At 37.7% G+C, this 14582-nt stretch overlaps 1 non-coding gene across 1 annotated transcript; it reads right to left on the reverse strand.

Moving 5' to 3' along the window:
* Nucleotides 1-10916: 10916 nt before the first annotated feature.
* Nucleotides 10917-11023, reverse strand: LOC121225611 (small nucleolar RNA R71). The gene has a single exon (XR_005923466.1). It is a non-coding gene; the product is annotated as a small nucleolar RNA R71 (small nucleolar RNA).
* Between the last annotated feature and the right edge of the window lie 3559 nt (nt 11024-14582).

Consider the following 14582-nt stretch of genomic DNA (forward strand, 5'->3'; position numbering starts at 1 on the left):
AAGGATAGCTGATTGTCGACACTTTAAATCGCACTGAATATCTTACCACGTTTAACTTCTATATTTAATCTAAGACTTAAACATGCACATTAGCCACACCTTCCGATGATGGAAATAAAACACTATTAAGAACAAGTTGATTAAATTCTTCTAATCCTCAAGTAACTTTCATTGTCATGCTTGCTAGCTTGAACTATCGCTGCAGTTTCCAGTGTTAATGACCGCAATAACACTTCCATGCTAAAAACATTCAAACCTAAAGATTAAATAATAGAAGCAAGATTGACTAAAATAACATTTAACCTAGAAATCATGTATACTTCCGTACAAACATGAAATAGGAAGTAATCACCAGCGTTTAGAAAAGAAATATAAAAGAAACAAGTGGAGAGTACTATTCCTAGAAAACCTCGACTTGATCTCTCAACTCCCTCTTGTGTTGCACTTAGGGTTCATCGTCTAGATCTAATTTGCATCCCTTTCACGTTAGTTCACCCGTGGAAGGCTTAAGCCACCATAGCCAAAATGCTTCAAAAAATAGGTTGAAGAAGATAATGCCCCCCAAAAAACCTCTTTCTTTTTTCCTTTCCACGTGAATATTAATATTTATCCAAATAGCACAAGTATTCTTTCATCAGAAGCATGCTACCTCTGTACGTACAAGTTGGTTGTACCAAACTGGACAGCTCAAACATTTTTGTTCTTATCCAGACAGTTGTTAGGTGAGGCGACAATTCTAAGCACAATCTAGAAATACTCATGCAGCGACATTAGTACCAAAACATGACAAAATTAAGTATAAATAGGCTAAGATCCATTGAGTTATAAAATGCAATTTATTGAACTGAAAATGCTAAAATATGTGCTAAAGATAACTAAATGGGGAAAAATTAACCAATAAATGGGGAGAAAACATATGTTATTTCTAGTACTATCACACCTCCAAAATTGAGTTTTTACTTGTCCTCAAGTAAAACAGAAACTAGCAAGGCTACACAAGAATTCACTAAGGAAAATGATCATTCTAGCAACTTGAATCACCTAAAATCCCAATGAATGAGTCACATTCAGATGACAGAATATTACATTGACAATACATAAGTATGAATGAATAAGATTGCAACTTTATCAAAACCAGCATCATGCTTTAAATCCTAAATTCTATCTACCAGTACGTCATTTATTGTACAATCTCTCTCTCTCTTTTTTCTTTGTTGTGAATAAGGGATATCGTTGCATTACTGTACCCTTGTTCCTGAGAAGTAACGATGGAGTGCAACAAACCCCCATGGAGTACGTAATTGCACTGACACACACTCATGCTGCAACAACGTTTGGCCAGATTCATTTTTCTAACGGTTGCATTGGAGTGTTCCCTCTTTAACATTTCACAATACACCCACTTTTGAGTGTCTATTATTTATAATTATATATATAAGCAACTGTAAAAGGCGGATTCATTCAAGATTCAAAGAATGCTACTAGTCATCCATTACTGATGCAACCTAAATCATTCATCAAAGAATTAAAGATACAAAATTTAGTCAAATTTATCCAACTTATTCATTGATAATTCTTATGATTCAAGAATTAAGAATCGAATGTAACAAAAATTTTCAAACACATTTGCATTAACCACAAATAAACCTTGCATGCTTTATTAAACTAAAAAAAAATGAAATATGGGTGTATTTCCAAACCTTACATGCTTTCCCCCAAATTGAAAGTTTGCATTGTCCTAAATGCACTAACATTAACATGCAATGACAATAAAAATGCAACGAGAACGTGCACTAACAAAATGAAAGTTATATCTACATGCAATGCATGAATACTACAGCTAAAACTTAAAATAAACTTACTCAGTTTGCTTCAGCAATTAATGTGGCTGTATGATGTTTCTTCTTCCTCCTATTTTTCTCCTCTTTCGTGCGCTTTTTTATTTTTAGAGTGCTTTCTTTTCTTTTCTTTGGTCTTTGCATGAGATCGTTCCTTAGTTTTCAGTGCTATCCCGGCATCATCGACTGCTTCTTGTGTAGTAGGGGTCACCTTGAGTGGTCCGGCATAGACCACTATCGCCAAGGATTTATGGTGCTTCTCACTGGTTACCTCTACAGCTTTCGCTAGTCTAGCTCCATCTCGCTCCAGATTATCAGTACTTACACCCATAAACTTGGATGCATTGATAATGTTCTCAACAGCTTCTTTCTCAATATTTTCTTCCTCGACCTTCTCGTTCACAACTACAACACGGATTTCCTCTCCCTCATCAACTTACTCCTCAACAACAGGTGCCTCTTGACCAGCAATGAAGTCACCCTTAACTAGGCTATCAATCCTTTGCATGCACTCTTCGATGTCCCTTGTGTCATCTTCCTTCTCATCATCAGAGATATGCATAATGGGAGGGGATTCCATCGATCTACCTTAGTCCCCTAAGTCATCTTTCTTGGATGAGGGTTCATAATCTCGGATGATCAGTGGGAGCACTGGAAATTCTAGGAGTGAGGCAGGGCTTAACTGACTGAATGCAGCTACAATAGAGTTGTTAGAAGCCTTGGTATAAGTGTAGAACAAATTTTGTGATCTGTCCATATTCTCTAATGCAGAGACAAGCCTGATCTACTTATTGCTGATGGAATTGGCCAACTTCTCAATATCTTGCATTTTGTTTAACAATGATATCTCTACAGTCAGGTTTGTTCCCTTACTTTCTGCCTTGGTTTTGCCCTTCCTTGTATTGCTGGTCTTTGCCTCCTTTATTGTTAGTGTATCTTTACCACGAGTCATTTTTTCAATAGAGGCTTCATTTATCAGGCCCTTATTCTCTAAGACCTCTTCATCGTCACGGGGTACGATCCCTTTCTGCTGGCACAGTAACATCAATAATGATGGGAAAACCAAAATTCCAATTTACCTTGCAACGCAGTTAGCAATTTTCTGTGGAGTATTGCACGACATCAATCTTTTTTCCCTTGACAATTGAACATGTCATGCACGTTCTATTGAGGTTGACTGTGGTGCTGTGAATAGAGGGTAGAAGCCTGCAGTTGACAAAATGGAACCAGATTTTGCTTTGCAGTGTCAGGAAGCAATGGTGCATCATATAATTCCTTTGATGTGAAGCCGTCCACAATGCTCCTTCGACACATAAATCCTTCGCCAACAAGTCTCTTTTTTTCATCTGATATATCCTAAATAAAATTAGAAAGTTCATCTACATCCACTTTAGTGTTGTACAACTCATTAATTTTTTTAGCATCCAATGGGATTAAGCCTTTTCGAACAAAGGTAAACTCTAACTCATGGTTATAAAGGTTAGCGTAAAGCTCACGTACCAATGAAGGAGAATAGCTTTCAGGATGAGTGTAGAAATTCTTCCACTTCAGCTTAGAGATGGTTTTGTAGACTTGCTTGCCCAAGTCTTGCTATTGTGAAAAGAGAATACCCTGTTTTGGGTGAAAGTTTCACTTCAAAATGTTGTCTTGATCCTCCAGTGCAATAGCAATTTGATTGTACCCAGAATAGCAGTCTAAGAAGCAGTAATAGGCTCTTCCAACAAGCCTATCTAACATTTGGTCAATGAAAGGAAGTGGGAAGTGGTCTTTCCTTGTGGTAGTATTAAGTTTGTGATAATCTATACAAACTCGCAATCCTGTAGGAATACGTGTAGGAATTAATTTGTCTTTGTCATTGCTAACCATAGTGATACTACTCTTTTTAGGAAGGCATTACACTGGACTTACCCAATTGCTATTAGAAATAGGGTAAAAAATTTCCAGCATCAAGCCATTTTATAATTTCTTTCTTAACAACTTCCTTCATCTTCTCATTTAATCTTCTTTATTGCTCAATCGATTGCTTGCCTTCATATTCCAACTTGATCTTATGCATGCAAAAAGATAGACTAATGCCTCGAATACAGGTAATACTCCAAGCAATAACTGGTTTATGTTGCTTAAAAATATGGACCATTTTCTCTTCTTGAGTTACATCCAATGTTGTGGAGACAATAACTGGGAGAGTATTGTTATCACCAAGAAAGACGTATTTAAGATGAATAGCTAATGGTTTCAATTCTGGAGTAGAAGCTTCGTCAATAGATGGCTTATAAATTGGAGCTGTTCTGTTGGGTAAGTCTAAGGACTCAATCTGCCATCCATGCTTGAGTTCAATATTATTAGCTTCAACCATGCCGTCACAATTATCTAAGAGTTTATCATTAGATGTGACTGAAAACTCCTAAGAAAGTATTATGCTTTGGTTATTGAATTCTTAATCCATTAGATCATCTAGCACATTGACAGTATGGCATTTTTCTTTAACCTTGCAGTGAATAGATTCAAAAACACTGAAGGTAACGTGCTTATCATTAAGTCGCATGATCAGTTCACATTTGTAAATATCAATAAGAGTTCGTCTGGTGGCTACAAATGGTCGTCCCAAGATTATAGGAACCTCATTGTCTGCTTTGCAGTCAAGTATGATAAGATCAACTGAAAAAATGAATTTATCCACACGAACTAAGATATCTTTGATTTTCCCTTCAGGTTGAGCCAAGAATCAATCAGCTAGTTGCAATGTCACTACAGTAGGTTTCATTTGACCAATTACCAAATTTTTGAAAGTAGATACTGGCATTAGGTTGATGCTAGGTCCTAGTCGTATAAAGCCTTGCCCCAATGGTTGCCAATTGAACATGGGATAGTAAAGCTCCCAGGATCTTTCATTTTGGGCGCAACTTATTTGTCAAAATAGCACTACATCCTTCTGTGAGTGAAATAGTTTCTATATCTCCGAGCTTCTTCTTCTTAAACAAGAGCTGCTTCATAAATTTCCCATAATTTAGAATTTGTTCAACAGCGTCTACTAAAGGAATATCGACCTGAAGTTGCTTTAGAGTGTTCGGAAACTATTGGTACTACTTATCCTACTCTTCTCACTGAATCTTTGTGAAAAAGGTTAAGGTAGAGATACATTTGATTGTGCAGACACCTTTGATTGCGTCGATAATTTCGAGGGTCAAACATTAGGTATATGAGTGACAATTTGTGGAACTTCTTTTTCTGGTACATTGACAAGCTTTTCAAATTCAACCTTCTCACTAGGGATCACTTCACCAGTATCTTGATGAGCTACAGTAGAGTCTGTAGTCGGCTCGCTAGTTTGTTTACCACTCTTGAGAGTGAAAGCCTTGTAGTGTTCTTTCCCCCTTGGACTGAGATTTTTTGTGTCACTAGGTAGTGTTCCCGATGGTCGAGTATTCAGATTCGAAGCAAGTTGTCCTAATTGTGCCTCCAACGCTCGAATAGAAGATGAATTCCCTTACATAATAGCTTCTTTACGAGTTAATACTCTTGCATTAAAGCCTCAAAAGCTGTTAACAGGTTAGAAGGAGAAGCTTGCGTGTACTATTGTCATCAATGTTCTTGAACATGCTGATTGGGCATTGAAGAGTGTTGTGGTTGTGCCAGATTCTGGTGTGGATACATCTGAGTATGCTGATTGTAGTTCTGCTATTGTTGATTGTAATTCCCTTGTCATGAATTATAATTGCCTTGAGTAGATATTATCCCATATTTGAATGTCGCTGCATTTTGTTCAGCATTTTGAGTTCTTCAAGACTATTGATTATATGTAGAATTATTATAAGAGGTGCCATAAGAATTGTTGCGGATGTTACTAACATAAAAGACATTCTCTTCATGTTGTGGACAATCTTCATTGTTGTGGTTGTCACTGCAAATCTCATAACAAAAGGTAAGAACATCAACTTCTTGACCGACTTGTATAGGTGCAACGCTACTAGTCCCTTACATATTTTTTATCATATTTGTAAGAGAAGAAACTTGAGCACTAAGTGCAGATATTGCGTCCAATTTAATAACTCCCAGAGTAGCTTTTGTTTGTGCAACTCTAGAGATAGGATATTGATAATCATTCTGAGCAATTCTCTCAAGAATTCCAATAGCATCATTATAAGTGCAATCCAAAAAAGGACCATTGGCTAATGCGTCGACAAGATTCCTCATGTGTGAATTCAACCCATTATAGAAAATCTTAATTTGTGCTTCCAGTTGAATGTCGTGCATGGGACAACGTCGAAGTAAGGATTTATAACATTCCCATGTGGTGTGAAGATTCTCATCATCTAGTTGATGATAAGCTATAATATCATTTTGGAGATGAGCATTCATTTTTGGCGGGTTAAATTGCAAAACAAACTATGTTGCTAGTGCATTCCAAGAAGTAATTGATTTGGTAGGTAGCCCAAAGAACCAATTACGAGCTCTTCCATGCAAGGAATAAGGAAATAATTGCATCTTCAAAGCTTCATCAGGAATGCCTTGTTGACTAAAGGAAGTACAAATTAATAAAAATGATTTAAAATGTTCTCGTGCATCTTCATGTGGCAGTCCAGCATATTGCCCATTAGAATTCAGCTTAGAAACATTATTGGCTTGAGTTAAAAATTTCCAGCTTGGATTACTGGCCTAAGAACTCTCGATTTTAAGTCATCCAATACAAGTATTACAAAATCTTGTATAGTCCTATTTTGTATTTGAACGTCTTGCAGCAACAGTGGGTCATTAGCATTTTGGTGCTGCATCGGGGGTATGACTTCATAGTTTTTTGGTAAAGCCATATTCCTTTGCTCTTGAAGTATCCTCTAAACGGTTTTTTTTCTTAAAGTCTCCTCTAAACGGTTCTTTCAATCTCTAGATCAAAATCGACAATAAATTTCAAATTCCTTCAGGTCATACACACCTAAAATGAAATGTAAAAACAACGACAAAAAGAAAATAAGTTAGTAACAACTAAATATTACGAAATAAAGACAAACAAAAATAAACATCACACAAACGTCATCCCCGGCAACGATGCCAAAACTTGATCGGCTATTTAACATCACAGCAATAATATGTAAGCGTACACAGTCGATACAAGTATAGTAGACAGATATGAGTCTGTTGGATATCGATCCCATGAGGATGGTTGTCTTTTGTTTATCAATGTCAGTACAATAAATAAATAGAAACGAGATAAATTATGAGAGTAGTTGTCGAAGCAATAACTTGAAAACAATAAGGTAAAATATGATAATGACAAATTGGGATCCCCAACAAGAATATTCATTAGAATACTAAGTGCTCACAACGTATAAAAGGATAGGTGATTGTCGATGCATTAAATTGCAATGAATATCTTACCAAGCTTAACTTCTATATTTAATCTAAGACTTAAACATGCATAGTAGCCACACCTTCTGATGATAGCAAGGGAACACTATTAAGAACAAGTGGATTAAATTCCTCTAATCCTCAAGCAACTTCCGTTGTCATACTTATTAGCTTGAACTATCGTTGCACTTTCCAGTTTCAGTGACGCAATAACACTTCCATGCTAAAAACATTCAAACCCAAATTTTAAACAGTAGAAGTAATTACCAGAGTTTAGAAAAGAAACAAATGGAGAGTACTATTCCTAGAAAATCTCAACTTGATCTCTCAACTCCCTCTTCTGTCGCACTTAGAGCTCCTAGTCTAGAGCTAATTTGCATCCCTTTCACATTGGTTCACCCATGGGAGGCTTAAGTCGCCATAGCCGAAAAGCTTCAAAATATAGGTTAAAAAAGATAATGCCCCCCCAAAAAACCTCCTCATTTTTTTCCTTTTCACGTGAATATTAATATTTATCCAAATAGCACAGATGTCATTTCATCAGAATCATGCTAGCTCTGTATGTACAAGTTGGTTGTACAAGATTGGACAGTTCAAACATTTTTGTTCTCATCCGAACAGCTGTCACGTGCGGCGACAATTCTGGGCGCAATCTGGAAATACTCATTGTAAACAGAAAAATATATAGGATTTTTCCTATGTCATTTATCACTTTTTTACTTAAAATTATTGTTAAAACTATGTAATTGATTAATAAATTAATGAAATATGTGAAAATATGAAATTAGGACATAGAAATAATTAAAATGTGATTTTATGCTTTATTATATAGTTTTCATGCAATAAATGGCTTATTTTATATTAATTTGAATAAATTATATTTTTTAAGACATAAAGTGGGCCATGTATGATTAAATTAAATAATAAAATATACAATTATATTTAATAATTCATTTTAAAATATTTCATTAATAATTTGGGTTTTAAATTAACTAATTAAATTGGATAAATTTTATTCTTAAGTCCTCTAACTTGTTGATTTATTCTGGACAGGTCTCATAGCTTTGCTGGATTACAAAATCGTCCAAATTGGGGACCAAGTCAACCCAAAATTTGCCTGCACATGGCTGTCCATAAACCACTTTTTGGTTTAATTGCACAAGGTCCTTGAAGAGTTAAAGAAATTAGAGATTTACCTGAAGATTTGCACTTGACCGAGTCTTAGTCCTGAGTTGTTGTGGCATTCAAGTTGACCAAAAATCAACCAAAAATCAGCTCAACTTCCTCAATTTATAGCTGGCCACCCATGGAAGATGCTTCAAAAGATGAAAACTCCTATTTTTAGTAAACTATCCCCCTCTCTTCACCTATAAATAAGACCTCATTCTCACATTTCTAATGTTCCCTCATCATTCATCATTCTCTCATCTCTAAATTCTCTTAGCATTCTTCTTTTCTCCCGACGCTTATCATCATATTTTCATAAAGATTTTAGCATTTGAGCCTCTTAAATAACCCTTGGTCGGCCACCTTGGAGAGCCATCAGCAAAGAAATGAAGGAGACTCGTCAGTCAGAGTCTTGGGTGACAGCTGATAAACGCCAAATTATACATAATTTTGCCCCAAATACTTATCATATTTATGGATGTTTACTACTATATTTTTGGATTTTGGTGCTCTTAATCCAGTTATTTCATGTTTTGTACTCAGGAGAGCACCAGGAGTCAAGAGGATCCAAAAACGAGCTAAAAAGGGGCAAAACGGACCAAATCGAGAAGATCACACGGCCTAAGCCTTGCCACACGGGCATCTCACAAGCCCGTGGCCTTCGGGGGTGTCAACCAAGGTTTACACGATTCACACGGCCTGGCCATTGAGCCCACACGGCCATGGAAATTTAATGGATCGAACACGGCCTGACAATCACGTCATACGGCCGTGGCACACGGGCGTGTCCCATTTTCAAAGAGTTGTATTTTACACGGAAAAAGGGTACTTAGGGAGGAAGAAACCCAATCCAAAGCCTATATAAACACCCTAAGTATGACCTAGAGAGGGGGGCCTCTTCCAGAAATTTTCTGGAATACAGAACCACACGCCAGGAATTACTTGAAAGAAGCCAGACGATCCATCCCAAAAGCCGGAGCTACTCCAAGACTGAAGATCTCTCTCAAAATTCCTTCAGGGGTTTTAGAGTTTTCTTCATGTTTTGTTATTTTTATACTTTTGAGACATACTTTTATTTTATTATGAACTAAACCCCTTAGATACCTAAGGGGGATAAAACCTATGATGGATCTTGTTATTATTATCTGAATTGTATGATAAATACTTGATTTGGTCTTAATTATGTGTTCGTAATGCTTGAGTTAATATTCCAGGTATTAATTCATGATTTGATGTGCTTATGCAGAGGAGGAATAGACCCTGCCTAAGAGTAGATTTGGTATAATTAAGCGGAGTTGATTGAACGCCTAAAAATAGGGTTACGAGATTTTACCAGATTAGGGTGAAACCTAATATGGGAGTCCATAGAGTGATTTATTGCTTCCCTAGGGGTTTTAATTAAGAAAGAAATTTTGATTAATTAAACTGAGGGTTAGACGTTATTAGTCTCAAAAGGGATAATAACATAGGTTAGGGAGTCTCACGGATCAAGTCAAGTGAATAAATCGTCCGGTTCAGAGTCAGATAACAAGTGAAATCTAGGTGGATTCCTCATTAGGTGTCGTCTTTATCAATTGCTTCTCTTCAAGTCTTTTTCCAAATTTTCTCTTCACTTTAATTAAATTAGTTAATTAGTTTAGATAATTAGTTTAATATACAAATCCTTTTATTCCTAGGCTAGATAATAAAAAGATAGTTATTACTGGTACTTCTGGTTCCCTTGGGTACGATATCCTGGTCTTGCCGTTACTATACTATTGTTCGATAGGTGCGCTTGCCTTTTCGTCGTGATAATAGTTAGTCTAGGTTTGATCTTCATTATAAATATTTATTACTTGTTACGGATCACGCGATCATGTTTTTGGCGCCGTTGCCGGGGAACTGAAATATTAGGAACACTAAATTTTTATTACTTTAGCCATTTATTTTTCTTGCAATTTTATTTTATTATTTATTAATTTACTTTTTCTCTCTCTTGGCAGGTTTTTATAGTTTATGACCAGAAGAAACCAGTCAAGACCACTACTTTTTGAAGAAGAAATCGATCGTACAATTTGCAAAAATCAAAGAGAAATAAGGCGTAGCTTACGATACAAGGACAATGAGCGAGAAGACGATACTCAAACCCCAACCGACGAGATGGCTGAAAACCAAGGCAATCAACTACCTCCTGCAATTGCAGCTAATCAAAATCCTGCTCTACATACTATGTATGACTATGCTAAACCTTCTTTAATAGGAACTGAGTCTAGTATAGTTAGACCTGCTATTGCTGTGAATAATTTCAAACTAAAACCTAACACAATTCAGATGATACAATAGTTTGTTTAGTTTAATGGTTTGTAGGATGAGGATCCCAACACGCACTTGGCAAATTTTCTTGAATTTTGCGATACATTCAAAATCAATGGCATTTCTGATGATGCCATTCATCTTTAGTTATTTCCCTTTTCACTGAGAAACAAAGCCAAGCAGTGGTTGAACTCGTTACCACGAGGGTCTATCACTACTTGGGAACAAATGACTGAGAAATTTTTACTAAAATATTTTTTGCTAGCTAAAACGGCTAAATTACGTAATGATATCTCTTCTTTTGTGCAGATGGATTTAGAAACACTTTATGATGCATGGGAGAGATACAAGGACTTACTGAAAAGGTGCCCTCACCATGGGTTACCGCTTTGGCTGCAACTTCAAACATTCTACAATGGTGTGAATCCCTCGACAAGACAAATGATTGACGCAGCTGCTAGCAGAACCATCAACAATAAAACACCGGAAGATGCCTATGAATTCATAGAGGAGATGTCACTGAACAACTATCAGTGGCAAGTTATGAGGACAAAGACAATGAAAACAGCCGACGTTTATAACATCGATTCAGTCACCATGCTCTCTAATCATGTAGAACTTCACAATAAAAAGATTGATAGTTTTCTTGGTTCTACACAGGTACATCCAGTAACGAGGTGTGACTCAAGTGGAGGAGGTGTGCTTACAGAATACCAATCCTTCAATCCTACAACTGAAGAAGAACAAATCAACTATATGGGTAACAATACCTTTAGATCTCAAAATAACCCATATAGTAATACCTATAATGCAGGTTGGAGGAACCACCCAAATTTCTCCGGGGGTGGTCAAGGGAATCAAAAGCCACAAAATCCTCAAGGTTTTCAACAGCCACCTTATCAACAAGAGAAGAAACCAAACCTTGAAGAGATGCTTTCTAAATTCATCTCAGTGTCAGAAACCCATTTCCAAAATATCGAGACAGCACTTAAGAATCAACAAGCATCAATCCAAGGACTCGAAACTCAGATAAGCCAGCTGTCCAAACTAATCTCCGAATGACCACAAGGTAGCTTACCAAGTAATACTGAACCTAATCCGAGGGAACACCTTAATGCAATTAGCACTCAAAATTAGGACGGACTTATTGCACCCGAGCCAGAAATACAGCAAAACAACGTGATTAACAAAGGACGAGAAGAGGTAAACAATAATGATCCCAAACAGGTAAGTACGAATCATGAACCTCATGTGCCATATCCTAAAGCCATGATGAAAGACAGAACAGAAGAACAATTTGGTAAGTTTGTCAAACTCTTAAAGAAATTACATATTAACTTACCCTTTATTGAAGTTCTTTTGCAGATGCCTAACTTAGCAAAAATCTTAAAGGAACTTCTGAGCAATAAAAGGAAATTAGACACTACATCACATGTGAAACTCAATGTAGTTTGCTCAGCTATTCTATAGAATAAGCTACCTCACAAATTGAAAGATCCAAGGAGTTTTACAATTCCTTGCTTAATTGGTAGTTTATCTGTGAATAATGCTTTAGCCGATCTAGGGGAAAGTATAAATGTTATGCCCTATAAAATGTTTAAACGACTCGGTCTCGGTAAACCCAAACAGACTAGGATGAGCATACAATTGGCTGACAAAAACAGTTAGATTTCCTAAGGGTATTATTGAAGATATTCTCATTAAAATTGATAAGTTTATTTACCCAGTAGACTTTGTCCTCTTAGATATGGATGAGGATAACGAGGTACCTTTAATTTTTGGACGAACCTTTTTAGCAACTGCCAGAACCATTATTAATGTAGGCACAGGAGAGCTAACACTTCATGCAGGTGACGACGCAGTAACACTTCAAGCATGCGACTCAGTCAAAACTTCTAAAACTCAAGATAACGTTATAAAACCTATCGATGATAAAACTAATACTCAATCATCCTTGAATGAACCCCCTCGAACCAAGACAACGGAGACAGTGTACTATTATCATGTAGAGAACAAAGACACCCATGAGGAACGAAGGCTTCAAATAGAGGAGTTAGATGAATGGCGAGCACACAAATCAAGAACACGTGATAAACCAAAACTAAGCCAAAACAAGCCCGATACCTCTCCTAATCAACTTCAGGTTGGCGATAAAGTCTTAGTGGATTCCGCAGATCCCCACATTGTCACCACCACACCAAATGAGGAAATCCCTCTTACGGTACTCAATATTTTCCCATTCGGTACGATTGAGGTGAGTCATCCCAAGTTCGGCACTTTTAAGGTAAACAACACCCGATTAAAACCTTATTTTAAGATTGACAGCAGGAACGAGGAGTATGAACTCCTCAAACCACCATGATAAATCAACGGAGAGGTAAGTCGAGCTTAGACTATAAAAAAGCGCTTCTCGGGAGGTAACCCAGCACTAACATATTTTGATTTCTTTATTTTTAACTTCTCACACTTCGAATCAATTAACTTAGTCTTTGAATTGCAAAGTTTTTCAGCACACACGGCCAGGCACACGGGCGTGCCTAAAGCTGTGGCCAAACAGGGGAAGAGACACGGCCGTACGATACGGCCGTGTTGAAGCAGGATATGATTTCATCAAAACACGGGGTACGATAAATCCCCACGGCCGTGCGACATGCCGTGGTTGAACTTGATAGGAAAAACACGGGCGTGGGGATAGAAAACCACGGGCGTGCCAGGGACAAGGCTCGATTCTATTTCTTCGGCATGAGCGTGCGACACGCCCGTACCTTTCAGCAGTGTACAACAATACATGGGTGTGCTACCATAAAACACGGGCGTGGGAGAAGAGAACAAAGCTAGGCAGGACCGTGCGGCATAGCCGTGTGTGACACACGCCAAAGACAGAGGGGTGTGAGATAGTAGCCGGACACGACCTAACTCGCAAAATTCGAAAAACATGGGCTCACCCTCAAAGTACACGAGCATGGCCCTAGGCCGTGTGAACCTCCCCTATATAAACAAACCACTGTTCATTTTCTTCCTCCTTTCAAAACCCTAGCCGAAATCTAGCCTCCCCCAACCCCTAATCCCTATTCCGGCCACCATTCCCCAGATTCTCACTTCCCCAACCCCCAAACCACCCTCAAATCCACTCTCCTTGCATTATTCCCTATTTTCCCCTCCCTATACCCTCTATTTTCCCACCACACGGCTTCCTTTCCGCGTCACACGCCCGTGCTCACCACCACACGCCCGTGCACCGCCTTACAACAGGCTTTGGTTTACTTTCTCAACCTTATTTTTCCAATTTATGTTGCTACTTTAGTATTCTACATGCTTTGCATAGATATTGTTACTATTACAAATATGTTTTAGATAAGTTAGGAATTTGCTTTAGAATTTTCTATATTTGACTTGTTTAAGCTACTAAATAGCATATACTAATTTTAGGCCTATTGTTTAACTACTGATGTCTCTTGGATTCTATCAATGCTCATGTATTTTCAGGTACATTATGTCATCATCAAGAGGTAAGAAGGCCATGGTCCCTTCCTCAAAAAGACGTAGGGGAACGGGTTCTTCCTCGGTACGTGCTACTGCCGAAGTTCGATACTCGTTCCTTAAATTTCTGCAAGCTTCACATGAGGAGCTATTTTAGATACTACGTGCACGACCCATCACCACAGGTCGCTACATCGACTGGGCTACCGTAGAGCAAGTCCAGCTCGCTAATACCATCCGCGCCCTCCTATCCACAGACCCATGGGAACGGTTCTTTGCTATTACCGAGCCCACTTATTTAGAGCTAACTTTAGAATTATGCTCTACTTTTCATTTACAGGTGGTGATGACAAACAATGATGATCCAGGCACCATTCACTTTCAATTAGGAGGTCTAGTTCGTGCGATGAGTGTCCCAGAGTTTGGAGTTGCTCTGGAACTTTACACCGATGAGTTTATGGA

The sequence above is a fragment of the Gossypium hirsutum genome, chromosome A03, assembly GCF_007990345.1.
Source record: "Gossypium hirsutum isolate 1008001.06 chromosome A03, Gossypium_hirsutum_v2.1, whole genome shotgun sequence".
Classification (NCBI taxonomy): Eukaryota; Viridiplantae; Streptophyta; class Magnoliopsida; order Malvales; family Malvaceae; genus Gossypium; species Gossypium hirsutum.